At 41.5% G+C, this 23,287-nt stretch overlaps 1 pseudogene; it reads left to right on the plus strand.

Annotated features, from left to right (window-relative positions):
- Nucleotides 1-15,599: 15,599 nt before the first annotated feature.
- On the plus strand, nucleotides 15,600-17,264 carry LOC147424241 (uncharacterized; annotated as a pseudogene).
- The last annotated feature ends 6,023 nt before the right edge of the window (nucleotides 17,265-23,287 follow it).

The raw sequence follows: 23,287 nt of genomic DNA on the forward strand, positions 1-23,287 counted from the left end.
TGCTCACATCCAAACAACAACCCACATGGTACAATGGGGTCAAGCACAATCACCTCTCTTACACACGAACGTCGCACCAACCATGTAGTCCTCACTTTCTAGACCAAGGAAGATTAAACCAAACTCCTCGAGCAATTGCGGCTTCTCAAGGACACCAAATTTTGGTTTGAAGAAGATCTAACACCCGCCTAACTCAAACAGATAAATGAAGAACTCTAAAAGATGTGAGAAGCGCACTCAATAGAGAAATGGTCACTTTATCAAGAAGGTAAAGTCATTATCCAGGAGTTTTGAACTCCCAAACCGGCTTCCCTTTATCACACCTTGCTAGACCCTTACTCCTTAATTGAGATGTATTCAACATTGGGGGGATCCACCTTTCAAAAATACCTATAGCACGTGCACTCAAGAGGTATCTTCAAAACCCCTATACATACACACACACTTCATCATGAAATAAAAGACCCATCTTCCTTCATAAACCTGTAACTTTTTTCCAATTTCCCATTTTTAAACCCCTCTTGTACATGGAATTATTTAACTCTTTGGTATATAAAATACCCCTCTGGGTGAACTCACGTGCTACACTTAAATATGTTTAGGTGGAGCCCCCGAGATCCAACAAACCCTTTATTCAAAAGGAACTTGGTAATGTTTTGTTTTTGGTCCCATAGGTCATATCTAACCTTCATGGATGATAATTAAATCTATTTGTCTATCTATAGCTACCTATCATAGATGTCATAATGAGCAAAATGCATAATCATTGAGAATGCCAAATGGATGCCAGCACAAACATGGCAATGGCAATGGAAATGCTACAAAGTTTCAATATACGATGCTTATCTTAAAGTTTATGAGTGTGCTCCTAGTACTAGAATTATGATCATGCACAAAGGTTCTTAAGTCAATCATCGACTACATTAGCTTCCAAATCACTGGTTGATTGGACTCACTCTTCAATCTTGAAGATGAGTATACAAACTCCCTACAATAGATAGAGCTCCCTTGTGAGAGAAGAGTATTAGGAAGAAGCGACCAATATTTGTTGATGTGAACTATGTGCTAAAAGAAGATAGTCATAGACCAGATACCTTTATACATGTCAAGAATAAAGATGCTCAACTAGGCCATCCAAATTGGATGGACCAAATGATCATCTTTATTTTCAAAAATCCGTATAGCGATAATATGTGTGGTAATATGCGAGGTAATATGCGCGGTAATATACACGATAATATACACGATAATATGCATGGTAATATGAGAGGTAATATGTGCGGTAATATTCGCGGCTATATTACTGCTCCTATTACCGCGTACATTGTTGTCAAACCACTACCGCGTTCTTTGCCACTGCTATTGCCGCACACATAATATTTTCTCTTTCTATTTTTTCTTTGTTAATCCGCGGCAATGCTAGCGGTTCTAGAGTTTTCCTCTTATAGTGTTCATTAGTTGAAAAAATGGTTCTCCCCCGAGGTGTTATGGGAATTACGAACCAAAGTTTTGGTTGGTGGATTGCTGGGATATAGATGACCTATAAAAGAGAAGCTCAAAGTGAATAACACTGGTATAATTAATGCTACAAGAAAATAAGAACAAAAAAGGTAGTTGTCACTCACCTGCTCACAATTGCGCGGTAAAACTAAATCGTCATACCTCCCTGTGTGATGTACACTAGAGTCCACCATGTAGAGGCCATTCTCATGCAGTCTAAACACATTTACAAACCATTTGCACTCGAAGATGAAGGTATGAAAGGTTCTAAAATGAACCTTTAGTATCCTTTCAATAGTTCCACAGTACTTGGCTTCATCACCATCTGTGTCAAAGTTTGCCCATGATGGCACAATCCATGGTGGTTCTTCACTCGACAATGTGGCGCGTACGAAAGTGACGACCCTTTGACCAAATAGAGTTAAAGGAAAGGCACTACAAAATAGGATAATATCTATTACCAAATACGAAGAAAAAATCAAGAAAAAATTTATAAGTACTCTACCTTTGGTACGTAGCCTCCTGCATACTCCCATTCTTTGTTGGTGATGTCTTCTCCGCGCGCTTTTGCTTCTGTCATTCTCTCATGAATCCACTCCGCGTGTTGGGGACTCCATCGTTGCATAGCTCCAATGTTACAAGTTTTTTGGTTGGTTTTTATATTTTTTTGTGATTTTATAAGTCCCTTTTTTTATAAATATATTTTTTTGAAAAAATTGAATTTTTTAATCTTTGTGTAATTTATTTATTTGCTTTTTTTTAAAAGTTTAAGATTATTTTTTGTTTTGTTTTTTTAAATAGATCTTTTTTTATTATTCTTTTTGTGAAAATTATATATATATATATATTTTTTAAGAGAATTAAATAAAACTAAAACCTTATACTTACGTACTCACCTGTTGTGTCAACGCTGACCTGCGGTGACGGGAATGCTTATGACGCGTAGCACGTGAATGAAGGCAGGGGAGAAGAGAGATCGTGGCGCAGAGGGAAGAGAGAGAGAGAGAGAGAGAGAGAGAGAGAGAGAGAGAGAGAGAGAGAGAGAGAGAGAGAGAGAGAGAGAGAGAGAGAGAGAGAGAGAGAGAGAGAGAGAGAGAGAGAAAGAGAGAGTAAAGCCAGAGAGTTGACAGCGGCCTGGCATGGAGGGGTGCACGCTTGAAGACAAGAGCATTGTCACAAAGCTGTGCGCGCTTGTCGGGAAGACACAAGGTCCTTGGCTGTGAGAGTATTGACAGAGAGGAGTAGTGTGATAAATGCTATGTGTTGTGAACAATGGTGAAATTACAGAAGAAGAAAACTCAACGCTTGATTATTAACACCTTGCAAAATCCTCTTGCTGATGATCATTGTCAATGAATTTTCACGCCACAATGTTAAGGTTTGGGCGTTTTCCTTGCAGAGTCTACGCCGCTCTCTAGCTTGGGCATTTTTTCTGCACAATCAACGCCGCTCTCTCGCTTGGGCGTTTTTTGCTTCCTCCTCCAATGATCTCCCCACATGGGATACCAATTATGGCACATACCACGAGGACAATCTTAATGGCCAACAACCTTGAATCATTACAGATATGTATATTTTAGAAGCATAATATGTCGCATTTCAAGCGAATATTTACATACTAGCAACCATTGGAAAAAGAGAACGGTTATGCGTAGCATTTATCCCACACATGAATAACTATAAAGATGATATTGTGCCCCATATTCACACTTTGGATGTGCCACAACACGACATCGACTCCCTCGAAACCTGCACATCCTCCGGCATGGGCCAACCTTAGCGAATCTCGTATACACAGTATCCTTTGTTTGAATCATCTTGAGTTACTTATGGCTCCTTCATAATGAGCATCATATACATTTCATCGATTGACAAGCCTGCCAAGGCTTGCTTTATGCCATGCACAATCTCTAGGCTTTTATCAAAGGGTCGTCATTTGAAACACAATTATCTCTTGTAGAGCTTGATCAGTTACTGAGTCCATTGGGATCGATTTTTTTGGATTCTTTCTCTGTCTAAGAGATTGAACGTCTGGTGAGAACAGTTGGTAATATTTTTAAAGTCCTGAATACATGGAAAATTTCCCAATGGGAGCCATGGCATGTGGAACGATATGGTTTCACATGATCAAGCACTGGTGCTCCATCAGTACTGTCTGCCCGTGAGATTTATAGCATGCGTCCACACACCTTCCACATTTGCCATTCATTGGATGATCTCTGCGTGCAAGTAATGCATTGGCTGATATGTATGCGACCTGTGGAAGTAGCAACACAATTTGGACAAGCCTGTTTGCTTTTGCGCATGCAGCACAGACGAGCCAAATTACGGTAACATCTACGATCTGCAAGATGTCCAAATCCTTTTAATGCTATCGCCCTTTACTAGCAAGGACTAGATATATCAGAGTTTCAAATTGCCTCATCATATTCATTGGTGTGCTCATCCTGATCATTCACAATGCCATCTTCTTAGGAACCTTCTTCAACTTCAAAGGCACTAGCATAAAATTCATGTAGTATTTGAACCCTCGAAATTGGAAGAGTGATTGAGCTTAGCACAGAGAAAGGCACTTGTGAGATTCTCTTATGGTATGTACTGTACTTTTGGTCTTGGTGATCAAAAGACCTAGGTAGCTTCTGTCCATCTTTCTCGAGTTCGAGGACACCCGGATGCACAAACATAGAGGTCTTATCCTTGCTGAATGAGCACCTACCAATTTGATCATGTGAAGCTTTTAATGAATTTCATAGACTTTGGTTCAGCCTTGAGTTCCTTTGTTGTATTAGCTCATCGACCACCTGCTTTTTAGTCCTCTTGGATGCATATAAACTTGTCCAGAACCAGTTTTTGACCAGTTGCATGTTGCCAAGAAGCCACAGTCATTTAGTGTTGAGAATGATTGTAAGAGCATTTGAAAGCACTCCTTCATGATGCATTTTTCTATAACAGTGTAAGGATTCTCTGATCCGTTCATGTCGCACATTCGTAGCAATTAACATGTTTTATGAACCACATCTTGAACTCAACACTTGCCAAACATTTCGTGTACATTCTTGGCCTGAGCTAATTCTTCAATATCGCTATATATTTTCAAATTGCCAACATAAGTAATATCATTCCATTTACCTGCATCTCAGTGAAAGCATGTTAACCTTTCATGCTTTTTCATGTCCCGGACAATGCTAACTAGCAGAATTTTGACATATGCTAACTAGTACAATAACTTGAGCCACATCTCCAAGATCTATGACATATGATATATCAATAGAAAGCACTTGAAACAAGGAATCCAAATGTACAACCTCCGACAAATTTTGATATTATTTGTAAAAAAATTACCGGACACCCAACTTTTTGAAGATGTGCTAACTTGAAACTGCTAACTAGCACAAAAAGCACGACAGGTTAACATGGTTTCACCCATCTACGTTTCAATAAATGAAAAGCTTTGTAATCATATTCATGTTCAGCAACAAATCCTTCTCTTAGCGCTTGAATCTCAAAAATCTTGCTTGAATCTCAAAACTCCTGCTCTCAGCATATAATTCCAAGAGACCAAATTCTGAACAGGAAGCCGAATGGAAGCACACTTGAGATACATTTAACCAAGGAATTGCAAAGCGCAAGACAAAACTCCCACCCTTGCCAACTCATCATGGATAATTTGCCTGTCTTCCAAGCCACTGGAAGCTCTCAGAATGTAGACGTAAAAATGACATAGCTTGGAAAAAGGCCTTTAGATTGAGACGTTTCACTGCAGATCTTCTCTCTCCATGTTTGACACATCTACTACTCAGTACATTCCAAGAAACAGTGTTGCTAGCTCGAAGGTTGTCAAAATTTTGATGAGTTTTTGCATGTAGGCCTTGTTTGGCGTACACTTCAACTGGGTCTCTATTATTATGCATCAACTCAACTTGGTACACCTTACTGAGCTGCCACAAGCTTTCAATAGACATGAAAAAGTAACCTCATCTGGTAACACTACAAGAGGTTGTGTGCTCTTGTGACTCTTTTAGCGACGGAAATACACCGGATTTTTATAACCCACAGTGTCGCTAAGAGCGTCGATACGGGAACGTCGCTATACGCGTCGCTATAACAGTCCCTATAAGCGTCGCTATATAGCAACGATTATAGCGACGCTGCAGAGCCTTATATAGCGACGTTCAGAGCGACGCCCGAGAGGAAAAGTTTTTGGTGGCAGGGCATTCACCAATCAACCATATTGAATGTTTCATTAGTTGATTCACCTTTGAAAAAAAGTGTAAGGGTAGATATAGACCCAAAATAGTCACCCACAAGACAATATAACCATTAACTCCATCATCCATAGTACGTATTGTTTGCACAATAAAGATACAAACTGACAAGCATGAATTGATGAAAGTAAATCAATGACAATTGTACACATAAGCAAAATCACTTGATTGTAAACTTTTCAAATGTAATAGTTATAAACCATTGTCATTATTTAAAAAATATACATGGTTTTCAAAAAGACGTATAAAAGTCGTCTCATGCTACATAAGCTATGACAAAAAGAAGCTAATGCTATCTAGCTATGGCTAAACTGATGTTGTCTAATCAGACGTCTCATCGCGTCCAAGCGGCGTATCTGTCGGATTCTGCCACAAAAAAACAATAAGACAGCTTTTTGTAAGTATAAACATATAGCGAGGTTTATAAAACAATACAACAAATAGAAAAGAATAAACCCTAATTCTAACCATGCCGCCGTGAGAACTCAGAATGTCCATAAGGGCGTTTAAGCCCTTCCTGCCTGCATACTCACGCTCGTATGGTGTGGGATCACGTCCTGTCATCAACCACTGTCCAAACATACAAAGAATCCATTATGTTAGAATTTAAAAACCCATAAACCCTAAACTATCAAACATAGAGAGAAATGTGAAAACACTTACAAAATCAGCCTCAAATGATGTCCACCCGTCGCTCCCCAAGTGGTGCGAGCTCCCTGCCTCTACTCGCGCTCTGGCTGCCTCCTTTTGTTGCTTCCACTTGTCGGGATTTTCGTGCGCTGCTTTCTTCGCATTCTTCCAATCTTCTCAATCTGGTCTGTTCCACCCATGCTTGATTGCTTTTTGCACTTCAGAACGCTTGTGTTTGCAGTATTCGCCCATTCGAACGTTCATCACGTCTTCATTGAAGCGCTCATCCCGTGTTGGAACGGGAAACTCGTCATGACGAATGCTGATGACTCTGTCTTTTAAATCGTTCAGTACTTCACTCCAGCTGTTTAGTATGTAGTGTCTAAATACCTGAGAGCAAAGACCACGCATGCGAAAAATCACCTTCTTGCCTTCATCATCCAAGATGATGCCACCGCTGAAGTCGACGGAGTAAGGCAAGCCCTCTTGCTGCTGACGCGTGAACCTGGGTGTCCCGGCAGGGGTGTCTAGCTGCATGTCGACGGGGGTACGGACGTCAGGTGTCTCCGCTGGAGTCTGAGCCCTGAAGCGAGGAGTGTCCACTAGAGTGACTCGTGGAGGAGTATCTAGTGGTGTGTAGCCGCTAGGAATGGCAGTCAGCCGCGCAAAAACTGGTGTCGATGAAGATGTCGTGGCTTGTGTCGGGGCGAGCAAAGAAGAGGAGGGTAAAGAGCCTCGTCGAACACGAGGCGATGTCGAAGCATTGACGACGATATCCCCACAACAACCACCACCGCCACCACTAGAGCGCCGGTGCCTAGACGAGTGTGAAGAACATCTAGTCGACACCGAAGGTTCGGAGTGTGCTGAATGCTCCGAAACAGAGGGAGATGCGGATGGAGTAGGAACGTGCGATGATGCGCCAGAGCGATGGCGCTCCACGTATCATTGTCTCTGCTGGGGTGACAAAGAAGAAAGAAACTCCTCATCATCCATACCTACATTAAACACACGAACATTTAAACTTAATATTGAATGAATGGAGTAGAAAACATGGACAAGTAGGTAGATAGATAGATAGATACATAGAGAGAGAGAGAGAGAGAGAGAGGAGGAGGAGGAGGAGGAGGAGGAGGTGCTCGTCGTCCCTACTTGTGAGAACATACCTAGAGCATACGTACCTGGAGTGGACGGAAAGACCATTAAATACAATGATGCAATGATGCAATGATGGTGCTTGTAGCTTTGGAATGTTCAAAGGCTAGCATCAACAGAACCTGACACATTTAATGCTAGTCGTGTGACTTCAAACCAGTAAGCTTTCCTTCTTTAGTAAAACACGTTCGGAGCGAGTACATTACGTCAGTGGGGGTCCGCCAAGATCGAATGGTCTCTTTTACTTTGCGTTCTTGGGCTCCTTTGAAAATCCATGGTGCTTTAGGGAGTTTTATCGATCCATCAGACGCTGTTTGCAGCCAATATTGCTCCATACGATCCACATTTCTAAGGTCAACCCTAGCTCCCAAAGTATCTTTCTTGCCGGTCAGATGATCCCATAGTAGATTACCCACATTCTTGAATATGTGCATTGGATCGAGCAAGTGATTGATCATGAGTCGGGGCCAGTATGGTAACTCGTACCATAGAGATAATCTCTTCATCCCTGCGGGCAATTCGCCATCACACATCTCCTTCTACTCTAACCATGCTTGTGCAGACATCCTCGGTGGCTCTCTTCCCAAAAATCCGTCACGTAACACATGATTCGCTAGAAGATACGCTTGATGACCTTCGTAGATTTGCTTCTTCAATGAGGGCGCCCTACGTGCATTCAGTCTAGGTCCACATGTGACACATGCTCTGTATCCACTTGTTTGAAGCCCTACATGTATACACAGTGTCTGAGTGAGGAGTGTAAATAGATCACCTGAGCATTCTGCTAGTCCGGGATAGTCATGCATGGTCCACATTATAATGCCTCTGATCAACGCATTCCGTCGATCTGTGTGTCGGCTCATATCCACCACTTCTATGCCAATCCACAATTGTTGTAGGTCTTCCAATAGTGGACGAAGATACACATCCATATTCTTCACTTTATATCGCCCCGGCACAATCAAGCTTAGCCATAGGTGCCCCTTCTTGGTAGTCAACCACGGGGGAATGTTGTAGTTGATGATGACAACGGGCCATACACTGCAAGATGTTGTTCTTTGACCAAATGGATTTTACGCCATCCATAGCCAGGCCTAAGCGCAAATATCGAGCTTCCCTAGAAAAATCCGACCATGTTCCATCTATATGTTTCCAGGCTGCACAATCTGCAGGAATCCGTGGCACACCATCCGGAGATTTATTCTCCTCATGCCATGATGCTAGGGCGGCCATGGACTTACATTCGAAGAAATGCTTGATACGAGGTGGCAGAGGAAAATGTCACAAAACCTTTTGAGGAATTTTTGTTCCGTGGAGATCTACTCGATATCTCTCGGAATCACATTTCGGACACTTCTCCATGTCTATGTATTCCCCTCTGAAAACAATGCAGTCATTAGGACAAGCGTAGATCAAATTGTAATCCATCCCCAAGTTTAGCAAAATCTTTCTTGCTTCCTCTCGGGAATCTGGCATCACATTATCAGCTGGTAGTATGTGCTTGCTGAGCAATCTACACAACGTAAAAATACGGTACAAACTATCAAATCATTATACATTTAGAGTTTTATTAAAGTAAACTAATTGTAATAGATCACCTGAAAAGCGTTGTGACGCTAGTGTCACTCCATCCAAACTTTGCCTCCATGTTAAGAAGAACTAGGAGCGCTTTCAATCTAGACACAGGTGCTCCATTATACAATGGCGTATCGGCTTCACTTTTCATATCATCATAGATAAGCCTTTCCGAATCCATGATCGTCTCGATCATTTCATCAATCTCGAGCTCAAACATTGCCTCGTTGGGAATGTGGTCTGCATGATCACCCCCCGAGTTGTTAGAGGCTACATCTGGTGGCCTCGCATATGCTACTTGACCAAAGCGCCTGCGAACACGTCTATTGGGTTGCAAGATTGCTACTTGTTGGCCAGCGTCAGAGTCCAACGAGTTATAATTGGCAACAACTCGATCTATAATAGATGGATCAAACTCGCCGAATTCGCAAACGTGCTGCAAAGAAACGCGTCTTGTCCGTCGCACAACATGCTTGCATTGATTACAAGGACATAAGATCCTTGTTGAGAGATAGGTGTTTCGGTTGGACGGCCCCACATCCTCGTCACTACTCATAATGAGGGCAAAATTCTTATAACATGGACAACAAATTTAATCTTCTATTGGAATTCTTCGTCTTTTATCTCTCTCTCTCTCTCTCTCTCCCTCTCTCTCTCTCTCTCTCTCTCTCTCTCTCTCTCTCTCTCTCTCTCTCTCTCTCTCTTTGTTCACACTGTAAACTACCTCAGATTCTCTAGTCATGTCCAATGCTCGCACACCTCGTTCTAGAGGTGCACGGAGATCAGAAGCACCAGGTTATAATCTCATCTTTATTGGTCAATGCCTATATTTGTGGGTACAAGAAATCTACACAGCCACATCTACATGATAGTGCATGTAGTGGACAAAACCCCTTTGCCTCTTCTCTAGCTGTAGCATTGCACAGCATCTTAACATCTTTTCACAGTAGATCTTTTCACCGTTTGTCTAACTCTAATTTTTTTACCGTAATCTCGAAGGTAGACTCTAATATAAAAACTCAATCCAAAATCTCATCTTAAATCTAACCTAATTGAACATGTGGTGATTCGCTCCATTAAAGGGTAAAAGACATACTAATGGGGCTACTAGCTGTGTAGATGTGAATGGGCCTCACATATACAAATACTTCAATGCAAGAGTTTAATACTCTCACCTCTCCACCCCTTTGATCCATGACACAGGTGATGGGACAAAATCCTCCTCGAAGCTGGCCCATCTGCCACTCCCCAGGTGATGGGATAATCCCGTCTTGATGCAAACTCTTGATGCGTCACTTTGCTGCCACCACCTATTGGATTGGTCATCCTCTCCTCCCTGATACCCCTCCACTCCTCTCCTCATGTAGTCGCGCATGCGTCTCCTCATCCAAGCTTCGTCTCTGGTATCACGGAGGAGAGGATGACCAATCCAGACAGGTGGTGGTAGCAAATTAGTGATGCATGAAGAGTTTGCATCAAGATGCGATTATTCCCGATGCAGCGTCTCAAACACGTAGGTAGTATAATCCTTCGGTGTACTCAAAATAAATCTAAATCTAATCTAATCTAACTTAAATAAACCTAAATCTAATCTAACATAAATCTAAATCTAACGTTACCTTAAACGATAAAAAGAGAAAAATGGTATAACCTTTTTATCACCCAAGTGTGGTAGATTGGTTATGCCATTTCCCACTTCAATAAACAGGTAAATAAAGTAAATAAACCTAAATTTAATATAATATAGCGTAAATATAAATCTAATGTAAATAAACATAAATCTAATCTAATATAACGTAAATAAACCTAAATCTAATATAATATAACGTAAATCTAAATCTAACGTAAATAAATCTAAATCTAATCAAACGTAAATCTAATTAAAAATAAACCTAAAGCTAATCTAATTTAACTTAAATAAACCTAAATTTAATTTAACGTAAGTCTACATCTAACCTAATCTTTAAAGTCTTTTGGGATAGTTTCCTATGACGTTAAAAATCTCTTCTTCTCGTGTGTGTGTGGGTGTGTGCCAATAAAAAGAGAAAAATGGTATAACCTTTCTATCACCCAAGTGTGGTAGATTGGTTATGCCATTTCCCTCTTCAATAACAGGTCTTGAGTTCAACTCCTCGTCGGTTAGATCTTTCGGTCTCTTGAATTAGTTTCCTACGACGTTAAATTAAACTCTCTTCTTTTCGGGTATGTGTGTGTGTGTGTGTGGGTGTGTGTGCACGCCAATAAAAGGAGAAAAATGGTATAACTTTTCTATCACCCAAGTGTGAGTTCAACTCCTCGTCGACTAGATCTTTAAGGTCTCTTGGGATAGTTTCCTATGATGTTAAGAATCTCTTCTTCTTCTTCTTCTCTCTCTGTCTCTCTCTCTCTCTCTCTTTGTTTTATATATTTCTCTCTCTCTCTCTCTCTCTCTCTCTCTCTCTCTTTGTTTTATCTCTCTCTCTCTTTTCCTCTCTCAATGTGTGTGTGTGCATTCTTTGTTTATGAATGTGTGTGCGTTTTTGGTTTATGCATGCTCTCTCTCTCTCTCTCTCTCTCTCTCAAAAACACAATGTGTGTGTGAGAGAGAGAGAAAGAGAGAGGGAGAGAGAAAGCGGGAAAGGGAACATGAGAGTGAGGAGAGGGAAGGAGCATACCTGGCTCTCCTTCCTCTTCTCGTGTGTGTGTGTGTGTGTGTGTGTGTGTGTGGAGAAGAAAGAGGGAGAGAGAGAGACAGAGAGAGAGAGAGAGCGCGTTACCTTGCTTGCTTGAGCGCTCGCCGAAAACTCAGATCTCAGATCTGAGTTTTCGGACGCTCTCGGTTATTTTTTTTACCCCTGAACACGTCGCTATAGGCGTCGCTAAGTTATAAGTAACTTAGTGACGCCTATAGCGACGCAGTGGTTTTTTGCATTTGAGCGTCGCACTACGAGCGTCGCTAACATTAAGTACCTCTTGTAGTGTAAGAAGCCCTCATATTGCATAAGCTCCAATAAGTCAATTCGTCCTGATCAAGCTCATTCAGGAAACACATTCTAGATTACCAAGTCAATTCGTCCTGATCAAGCTCATTCAGGCAACACATTCTAGATTACCAAGTCCTGTACAGACAGCTTATCAAACACCTCTTGTGCCTTTGACAAGGCACCACACTTGGCATACATAACCAACAGTAAGATTCCTAAAAGATTATATTCTCCCAGAAATCCTTCTCTGATTATTATCTCCCCGTGTATGTCTTTGCCCATGTCAATAGCCCCAACATTGTTGCAAGCTTGCAAAATGCAGAGCAAGGTCTTTGCACCTTACAAGAGACCATCATGTCTCATTTTCTCAAAACAATGTATTGCTTTCTCATCCTGACAGTATCGTGCAATAAGAGCAGTCAAAGAACCGAAAGCTCCTCAAATATCTCTTGTGCTTTACAAGGGCACCACATTTTGCATACATGTCCGCCAATACATTCCCAAGCACGCCATCTCCTTCAAGTAGAGCATCTCAAATAATAATAACATGCAACAAGATTCAAATATATGTTGCCCTTGTGCTACCATAGGCTTTCAAAATACAAGCTAGTGTCACTGCATTAAATGAGAAGCCCCCATCACTAGATCTTTTACCTGACCCCTTCTCTTGTTCTATTGCCTCTAACTATGGAAATCTTGCAATAAACCTAGATTTAGTGTTGTCCCACCTGGATCAAAAGGTATCAGAAGTATCTTCTTTACATTATAATCCACATCGAATCCTCTTGCATTAGAAGGCATATGTAGTAACCTGGCATCTGTTAACTTGCAATCATCTTTGGCCAGAAAGTTTATAAACTGTATATCAAACTCATATACACATTTTATTGCAATTTGCATTTGGAATACCCTCCTGATTCAAACCCTCTTTAGCTTGGTTTTGCAAGCCATCTTGGCATAGCTCATGAATTTTGAACGGAGGCTTTCGAGCATGCATCCTCAAACACTTGCCCGCCCCTATACTCATAGATACCCTACTTTATTTCAACTCTATCTACATTATATGACTTCCCATATATGTCATCAAGTATGCCCTCATCTACTGATTTCACCTGCTTATTATGTTGTAGTACACACTTATCTATTGTAGTGTCAATTGTTTGCAGAAAAGGTTTATGATTTGTATGCTCTAGTGTGACCTGTAAACTTTCAACAATCCGCTCTCAAGCGATGTTTTTGAAACTGAAAATGGTACGATATTAAGCTGAGACGCCCTCCTGCTGCCTAGAGTGTGCATAACATGAAATTTGCAGTACCCCCCAAGACCTCCTATAGCATATGGAACATAAAAAGCATCCGATTTATACTACTCTATTATGGTGAACCAGATTCAGGCATGCCACGTGGAGCAATTTTGCCGCGCACGAGGATGGCCTATCGGACGTGAGGAGCGAATCGCCTAAGTTATAACGGTTACCTGCACTTCTTGACGTTGGTGCCGCTGTCTCCATGCGTGTATGCTCGCTCAGTGTACACGCATCTTGCTCTCTTTTATGCGTGACTAGCCTATGCTTAGTGCACACTCAGCTAAGACTGGCTTGCTCTCTCTCCAGATTACCTTGGAAGTTGGGGGAACTCCGGGTATGCGCACATGCAACAAATACTCAAAGGTTGATGGCGAGTCGATTTCTTGGAGTTAGCCGGACATAGAAGGCTCTTTGCTTGCTGCCTAAAAAACTATGTGTGTCTATCTGTATGTCTTGACTATGTTTATCCATCCTAAGCTACCTTCTTGCTTTTGACAATGTTTTAATGTTGTTTGATTTGTGTGAACACTCACATTGATTCTTGAAAGGTTTTTGCACGATGTGGGAAAGGGAAAAGGATCATTGTATGCATATGCTGGCTACGTCGGGGAGCTACCATGGAAGAGCTAGATATATGTGATGATGGAGGGGTGATGAAGAAAGTGTTGAAGATGGAAAATTACAATGCCCTTACTTCTTTCGTGCTTGCGTGTTTGTCCACACTCCTCTTGCAAGAGCTCTTCGCCTTTGGTTTTGTGTCCACATAGCTATAGCAAATCCACTAACCAAGTCAAGCATAGACAAGAAGAGCATAATGAAGGGGACTCAAAATTAATCAGTTTTTTTTTGCGCCCAAAAGAAGAGATTGTACCAAGCAAATAGTCAGATGCATAGAGCCGTCTGCATGTTTCCCACTTGCGACCATGCTCCCTTGCATATGTGCATGCTGACAAATCCACTGATGAAGTCAAGCATAGATTGGAAGATCAGAATGAGGGGGACTCAAAAGTGATTAGTTTTTCTGTTTCTGATTGGACTAAAAGCATGTGCTCATAAGAAGATATTGTACCAAGCCAAAAAGATGCCTAGAAGTAGGCGACCAACGAGAAGCAGGTTAAGCATATCTCCGAGAAGCTGGCCACAGATCTTACAATCTTGGGCTTTGAGGTTACGGATGTGCTCACCTTTGAAAAAATGGCCATGCTCACTTGGTTTTGTCTCCCTGCTTTGTGGAGACGTCTCGAACCAGGGCCTTTTCATGTACGTGTATGTGATCTTAACCCAGGTAAATCAGTTTCTGGTCTTTCCACTCTCAGTTTCAAAACGTGGAGAATGTTATCACACTCCGTCCTATACTCTCATCCATATGTGGCACCGGTGAGTCTTCTACACAAGCAACATGCATTTTTCTGTCAAATGGATGGGGGAAGAGCATGAATGTGTGTGAACTGTGGTGACTTAAGGTGTTGATATGGCAAACAAAATTCACGATGATATTGTTAGTTAGTGATTATTGAATGAAAACGTCGTGTTTGGCACTTTCTTAGTCGACATGTATGCTAAATGTGGCGCACTTTAATAAGCACAAAAACGTACTTGAGGAGCTTCCTCTCTAGGATGTCGTCTCTTGGAATGCAGTGATTTCGGGATATACCCAAATTGACCAGGTCTAAGGAGCTCCGAGCTGTTAAGAGCGAGCGAGACCCGCCGGAGGCGGGTCGTGTGAGCCACCATTCGAATTTGAGGGCTGGTGCAGGACTGTGAGTGTGTAGGAATCTGAGGCGATGCCCTCTCTGAGGTTGCGTGCCATTGACGGGGAAGGCTTTTGCAGGCACTCAGACAATAGTTGGGAAGCCACGTAGGCGGAGCGAGCTGTATCACAGAGTTGCAGAGGTCACGAGGGAAGAGTATAAAAAAAAATGAAGCGAGGCTTGATCTTGCAGCGTGGGGCATTCATGGGGATGGCTTACGCCAGCAGTCGTAGGGTAGTTCGCACGATTAGGTGAGAGATTGAATCCAACCATCTCACTTTTGACAGATAACTTAGAAGAAAAGATTGCACCGAATGGCATCTGGCCAGATTCCAACCAATAAACCGAAGAACCTACCAGTATATACAGTCACCGACCAAGTGGGCGTAGCAGGACCTCACCTGCATATTGATATAAATTCTTGTCCTGGTGATCACTCGTTTACTGGACTCGATGGCACCGCGCAGACAGGATGTCATCAAGGGGATGAGGGGGCGAAGATGATTGGCAGGAGGAGAAGAATGTCGCTCATACTCTGCACCGCACGGGTCGAGGCATATTGTCTTCCAGCATCTGGCATGTCCTGCCGCAGGAATTGGTCGAGCGCTGCCTCACCACGCTACCCGCCAGGGATCTGGTCCGCTTGAGTGTCACGTGCCGCTCCGAAGCCATCCTCTCTCCCTCGACTCCTCCTATTGTCTCTTGGAGGCAGCAGCTGCAGGCCCAATATTCTGATTCAATCTCGTAAGTTTTGCGCTCTCTCTCTCTTGCGTTTCTTGAGACAAGCTCTGATAAAATGATCTGCAGCGCTGATGGAGCCGATGCAGTACAACTGCCCTGGTTCCTCTGCGGAAAAAAACCGGAAATGGATGCTGCTCTTGGCCTGGCCAACAAGCAGTGCGAGTGGGTGGCCTTTGACCCAAACACCGACACATGGAACTGGATACCTGCGCCGGCAGCCATAGCGGAGTACGCTCCAGAAAGAATATTGTACGGTAATGAACTGCTATTATCTCCTATTGGTGGCAAGGGAGGCTTTCTGTGCTGGAAGTTCTTCAAGGCCGGACTGCGAAATGTGCGCGGGTGGAAGCCGCTTGTGATCAGCAAGCCCTTGACTCCCTTCTCCTGCCTCTTGCACGATGCCTTTCCACCAGAAAACGAACGTAATATCGGTTGGAGGATGGCGCGGATGGATCAACAGCAAGCGCCAGGCGATCAAGGCTTAGTAGAGAATTTCCTGCTTCTGGTTCGTGTGTCGGTAGAAGAAGTGCGAGTTGAGACTTACGACCTCAAAACGCAGACGAGGCGAGAAGAGCTCTACATCGGCAGCGTGTCCAACTTATATGTCCACATCGAGAGCTTCTACTTCCATTATGATACTAGTATACATTCAGATAGTTCAGGAGGGCCAGCAGCCAAGCATCGACGTCGGTGGCCTCATCTCGCCTTCTTCCGATACTCTCGATATGAACTTGATCCATGGATAGACTTGTATGAGGGTACAACAACTAGGTCAAAAATATATATGCCTACCACGCTGCTCTCCAACATTGCCGGCCGGCGGGGCATCTCGCAGGAGCCTCGCTTTCACATGGTGCAGCTGGACGAGCATTTGCTCGTCGTGGCTCTCCAGCTTGTACTTAACCCAAAGCGCCCTCAAGAGGACGATGATCAAAAGGATGTTGATCAGGTAATTGCAGGCGGTGCTAGCACTAGCGCCGCAGCAGCGCCTACTTCCACCTTATTACGCTTCCATATCTTTCAGCTTGACTTTGCTACCCATGGCTGGATGGCTGTAGACGGGGCTGCTTTTGACACCAATCTTCGAAGCCTCCCACGTAAGTCCGGCTGCATCGCTAGCTGTAGCCAGGTGCTTCTGCTGGCGGGTGCTTCTCTGTATCTCTACCATTATACAGCAAATGTTTGGCGCATCATTCCTCCTTGTACAGGGCCGGGTGCCTCAAAGAGGAGGGTGGGAATCGCCTCTTTAGGATGTGCGTTCGATGCTAGCTTGGATGGAAACCTTCCACCGCTGCCTCAGCCTCAGCCTCCTCCCCACGATTGAAATTGACTAGTTCCTATTGATTTTGATCCTTTTTGGCCTGGTAAATATTGGTTTTTGTAAGCAAAAGATTTTGATTGGTGAACGCGATAGTGGTCACATATTGTTAAGAATTTCGAGTATTCAAACATTGAAGAACTTTGTAAATGAGTGGACACTATTATCTTATTATCTTAATACATTGTCTTAAATTAATGACTCGATTGTCTTACTCAAGCAGCAAAGTCCCGCTCTTGCTGTCGTGTTCTGTACAATAAGAAGAGGGGTAGTGCTATTTAGAATGTTGAACTTTAAGAATTGTGGAGTAAATATTTTATGAAAATTTTCTCAAGGTGGTCTGACCTATAGATTGGTTGTCGATGTTGATGAAAGGCGAATGGATCAAAAGTTTTGAATTGTTTTTTATATACATGTTTGTCGTGTTGTCATGTGAGCTTTTTTTGTGTGACGCATTGTTGCATTGTTTCTTGAAGTTTGTTATGATCTCGCTTGCATCTTTGTTTGGTGTATATAATAGGTCCTTGAGGGCAACATCGTAGGCAGAGTAAAGCATCTCGAGAGCGTAGAGCTTTATCGGTGTCTTTGTTTCAGCCAAACGATTATCGTTGATAATCACTTTCATCCACCCTGGAAAAAGGATAAAGAAATATTCTAGCATGTTTGATGTAAGTACTAAAACAATGATAGAAAGAAAAAAATACAATCTTATTGATGTGCGTGTAGAAGTACTAACCTGTTGCTCTTTTGATGCCCATGCATTCTACAAACCTGTTCCTTTTTCTATCCCATGCATTTGTTTTGGTTGTGTTTTTTCAGTGCTATGTGTATGAATAATCACATCTCTATATTGTTGCAAAAACCTTAATATAATTGTCTCAACGGCAACCTTCCATGTTATGAAACTACAATCTCCTTTCCATCCGACACTCGCGGCTGGATCTGGGACTGTTTCCTTGAGGGAATGTTTTTCTTGAAAAGGTTAACAAGTCTCTATAAGGGTATCCGAATATTATCAGTATGTACATTAGTGTGAATTGAAGAAACATCATCTGTTGTATTTTATAGACTAATATACCTTCGAGTTGCTCATTTTGTTTTGTTGGATGTCCACACACTGCTTGCAATTGTGATATGATTAGATTTTGTATAGTGAGAAATCAATAGTAGAAGGGTGTGAAAGAGTCACTACTACTAGAGATCACTTCAATACTGGGGCCAACTTACCGACGTCAATGGCGGGCGTCGGTATGTGCATCGGAAATACTGGAGGCAGTCCAAATTTTTTAAAAAGTTTACTTCTTGTTTTTCAACACTGATACCGATACCGATTCCGACATCGGTACTGAGGCCAATATGGATAGGAATACCGACGCCTGCTGTAAAAAACACGCAGACTCTCTTTTCCTGCGCGTTTTCGAAATCAAAATTTCTCTCTCTTTCTCTCTTCTTAATTTTTCGGGCAGGTCTGCACTTCTATTGTATTGCGGGTTTGAGAAAACAAAGCACACTCCTCCGTGCTTGCGCTAGGTGAGATGGTTGTGCATTTTTCTTGCTTGTGTGTGTATGTGTTTTTGCAGGTTTGAAAGCTACTTTGCCACCGTTTTGTGCACACATATGGTCTATGTGAGTGCACTAACTTTCATTGCTCTCTCTTTCACACACACACACACACACATAACCTTTAATTTTTGTTTAATTTTGCATTTTAGTTTGTGATTTTAAATTAAATAATGTTATTAATTAAGTTTATGTGTTCTGATTTGAATTGTTAGTTAAATTAAAAATGTTGTTAATTATATTTAGTAGTTTCTTGAATTTAAGTTTAGGTTTAAATTTAATTAGTTTAATGTTTTTTATACCAGAAAATACTAAAGTAAAAAGAAATAAAAAAGCTTTCGATAAATTAAAAAAGTAGTGAAAAAAAGAGTAGAAAAAGAAATTAAACATAGAAAAGCTGAAAAAAAGAGAGTTAAAAAGAAAAAATTAAACAAAGAAGAATAGAGAGAAGGAAAGAGAAAGTAGAGATAGATAGAGGGAGAGAGAAAGAGAGGTAGAGAGGGGGAGGAAAGGTAGAGAGGTAGAGAGAGGAAGGAAGAGAGAGAGAGATAGAGAGAAAGAGAAATATATAGAGGGAGAGAGAAAAAGAGGTAGAGAGGGAGAGGGAGAGGGAGAGAAAGAGAGAGATAGAGGGAGGGAAAGAGAGAGATAGAGAGAAAAATAGGGAGATAGAGGGAGGGAAAGAGAGAAAGAGAGGTAGAGAGGTAGGGAGAAAGAGAGATAGATAGAGGGAGAGAGAAACAGAGGTAGAGAGGAAGAGGGATAGAATAGAGAAAGAGAGAGATACAAAGAGAGAAAGATGAGAGAGAGAGAGAGATAGAGGGAGAGAAAGATAGAAAGAGAGGTAGAGAGAGAGAGAGATAGAGAGGTAGCGATAGAGCAAAGCGGAAAGAGAGAGATAGAGAGGTAGAGGGAGGTAAAGAGAGAGAGAATAGAGAAAGAGAGAGATAGAGGGAGAAAAAGAGAGAGATAGAGAGACAGAGAGGTGGAGAGAGATAGAGAGATAGAGGGAGGAAAAGAGAGAGAGAATAGAGAAAGAGAAAACCGCAATAAGGAACGGTGAGACCATAAGCCGTTTCTAAAATTCATTCGTGTTTTTTTGCTGAAAAACGCAAAGGGACTTCGGAAACGGCTTGTGCACTTGCTCAAACTGTTGAGATATAGAGAGAAAGAGAGAGACGGGACAAGAGACACACCATGTACGCTGCCAAAGACTGATTTATATTGAGGACAAGATACAAATATATAGATGAGACCAAGTTGAGTAGAGTGAGCCATATATAGCTCCAACACCTCCACTCAAACAAAGGTCTCTAGCTTTGGATGAAAAAACCCTTGGGGAGCTCAAGGGAAAAACCCAAGCCCTTGAAAATATGAACCAGCAATGATGATGTAAAAGTGAATTGTGTATCTATGTACAAATATACAAGTGACTCAGAGATCACAATGTGCAAATGTGGAGTGTGCATAGTGCATGGTACCTATAGGATTACAATGTCATATGTAAAAAGCTATCACAATAGCAGAGAAGCTAATCTAGAAAGAGTGAGCCCGAAGCAACTCCAAGATCCGAGCACAAGACGTTGAAACGTGACTCGTTGAGGCCTTGGTAAGAATGTCTGCAATCATCTAGTCACTTGGAAAATGTTCAACCATAATGGTTCCTTTGTGTACTTCATACTTGACATAATGATAATGGACATCAATGTGCTTTGACTCATTATGTTGAACATAGTCTTTTGCAAGACTATAGCACTTTGGTTGTCACACCACAAGGGTGTGCTAGAAAGAGGAGAGTGACCAATATCAACCACCATTTGTCAAAGCCATATCAGCTCACGAGTTGCAAGTGATTCCGCAATAACTTTTGACACAGTTGTAGAAACTGCAACACAGCGTTGTTTCTTGCTGGTCCAAGAAACAAAACAACCATTTATAAAGAAGCAATTTCTACTAGTAGATCTCATAGATAAATGTGAGCTTGCCCAGTCTGCATCTATGTAACACAAACAAGAAAGAGATTCCGTAGAATCCAATGTGAGTTGTCGTCGATAAACCAAACCAAAATCTGTAGTGCATGTGAAGTATTTCAATACACGCTTTGCTGCAGACCAATGCTTAAGAGAAGGACGTGCAAAATGTTGTCTAAGATAATTAGCAACAAACAGAATATCAGGATGAGTGTTCATGCCAACAAACTAAAGACATCCAATCAAGTTAGCATAAGGTTGATTTGTGATAAGTTGACCGTCATTGTCAGAAGTGTTCTTCATAGAGCTCGCAAGACAAGGTGTGTTGGCCGAATGTGCAGATTTCATACCAAATTTTTGAATAGTATCTGCTATAAACTTTGACTGTCGAAGGAACAAAATACCTTTTGTACGGTTCCATTGGATCTGAATGCTAAGACACGAGCGAATCTCTCCAAGATCCACCATATCAAATGCAGAAGACAATAACTTTTTCACTTGCTGAAGAAATGTCAAATTATTGGAAACAAGGATGGTATCATTGACATAAAGAGCAAGAATCACAAAACTGCTACCTTGGCGTTTTATGTATAAGTTGGGGTCTGAAGAGCAAGAAATGAATCTTTTGTAGGTGAGAAAAAGATTAAATTTTATATACCATGCTCACAAAGCTTGTTTGAGACCATATAGTGCCTTATGGAGTTGAGCAACAAGGTCTTCCTTACCTAGAATAGCAAACCCTTCTGGTTGTTCCATATAAATTTCCCTCTTCAAGTCACCATTAAGAAAAGGAGTTCGCACATCCATTTGATGAGCTTCTAAATCAATTTGAACAGCAAATGCCAATAAAACTCGAACACTTGTAAAGAAAACAGCTGGTGAAAAGGTCTCTTGATAATCAACACCAGCTACTCGGGAGTAACCTTTTGCAACTAAACGTGCCTTGAACTTGTCAAAATATTCATCCACTTTTACTTTTGTCTTATACACCCAACTAGACTTAATAGTTGTACGACCAGGAGGTAGTTCAGTTAGTATCCATGTACCTTTAGAGATAAGAGAATCATACTTTACTTCCATACCCTCTTGCCATTGATACTTTTGTGGTGAAGAGATAGCCTCATCATAAGTAACGAGAACTTAAGAAGTAGGGAAAGCATTATCGACAATATCGTCATCATAAACATGACATGAGCCATGTTCAAATCGATAGACAGATCAACAAAATTATCAATATCATCATTGGCAAAATTTGAAATGGATGGTTGTGAAGAGAAAAGATGCACTCTAGGAAGAGTTTCATCATCTGAAAGAAATGGAAAAGCCTGAAGCAATGATTTAGTATCATCAGAATAATCCATGGACCATGAACCTCCCATAAGCTGTTCGTTAAAAGTAGCATCACGATTCACAACTAATTTCTTGGAAGAAGGATCATAGAATTTGTAGCCTTTGGAAGTGTCAGAATATCCAATAAAAATAACTTTAAGACCAAGAGCATCAAGCTTTGTCCGTGTTTCTTTGGGAATATGAATAAAAGTAATACATCCAAAGGTTCAAAAATGACATACAGAAGGAATGCCACCTGTCCATGCTCTGATGGGTATCTTACCAGAGGGTGCAGTAGTAGGTTTAGATGATTCTGAATATATACTGCTGTCAAAGTAGCTTCAGCCCAAAAAACATGAGATAAACCAGAATGAATTTGCATACATCTTACATCATTGAGAATAGTGTGATTCTTTCGTTCAGCAACACCGTTCTGTTGAGGTGAATATGGATTAGTGTGTTTATGATGAGTTCCACTATCAGCACAGTAACTCACAAACTCTCGAGAAACATATTCTCCTTCATTGTCACTATAAAGCTTCTTAAGGTGACGACCAATTTGAAGTTCCGTAGCCTTGTGGAATTGTTTGAAAATAGATAAGGCCTCGGATTTCTGTCTAAGTAGAAATACAGTCGTATACCGTGAGAAATTATCAATGAAATTAATGAAGTAGCGATATTGTGATCTCGAAGAAGGTAGAGGTCCACATATATCGGTATGAACAAGAGGAAAGGGTTGTATTTGTCATGAGAATGAGTTGTATTTGAAAGAGGAAAGGGTTTACGATTATGTTTCCCAAGAGCACAAAACTCACAAATTTCCATATGAGGATGGGCTTTAAGATCCATGCCATGAACAAGATCACGACAATGAAGATCAAGGAGTTTTGATAAATCAACATGAGCAAAACGGTGATGCCATACTCTGCAATCATGATCACCCAGAGCAGTGACAACATTTGCTACAGCTTCTTTGAAAGAGAGTTCAAACAAATTACCGATTCGAGGAGCAGTGGCTATAGTATGTCCATCTTTCTAAATTCGGCATTTGGTATGATCAAATCTAACAAACAGATCAAGATCAAAAAGTCTAGCAATTAAAGGAAGATTATGCCCAACAATCATCTTCAGTATGGCCATTTCTGTTGAAGTAAGAACATTGCTTATTAGAAAATTTTGAGACGAGAGAAAATATTACCGTGACGGCCACCTCTGCGGTTTTC

This window comes from Adiantum capillus-veneris, chromosome 26, assembly GCF_014529385.1.
Source record: "Adiantum capillus-veneris isolate H3 chromosome 26, ASM1452938v2, whole genome shotgun sequence".
Classification (NCBI taxonomy): Eukaryota; Viridiplantae; Streptophyta; class Polypodiopsida; order Polypodiales; family Pteridaceae; genus Adiantum; species Adiantum capillus-veneris.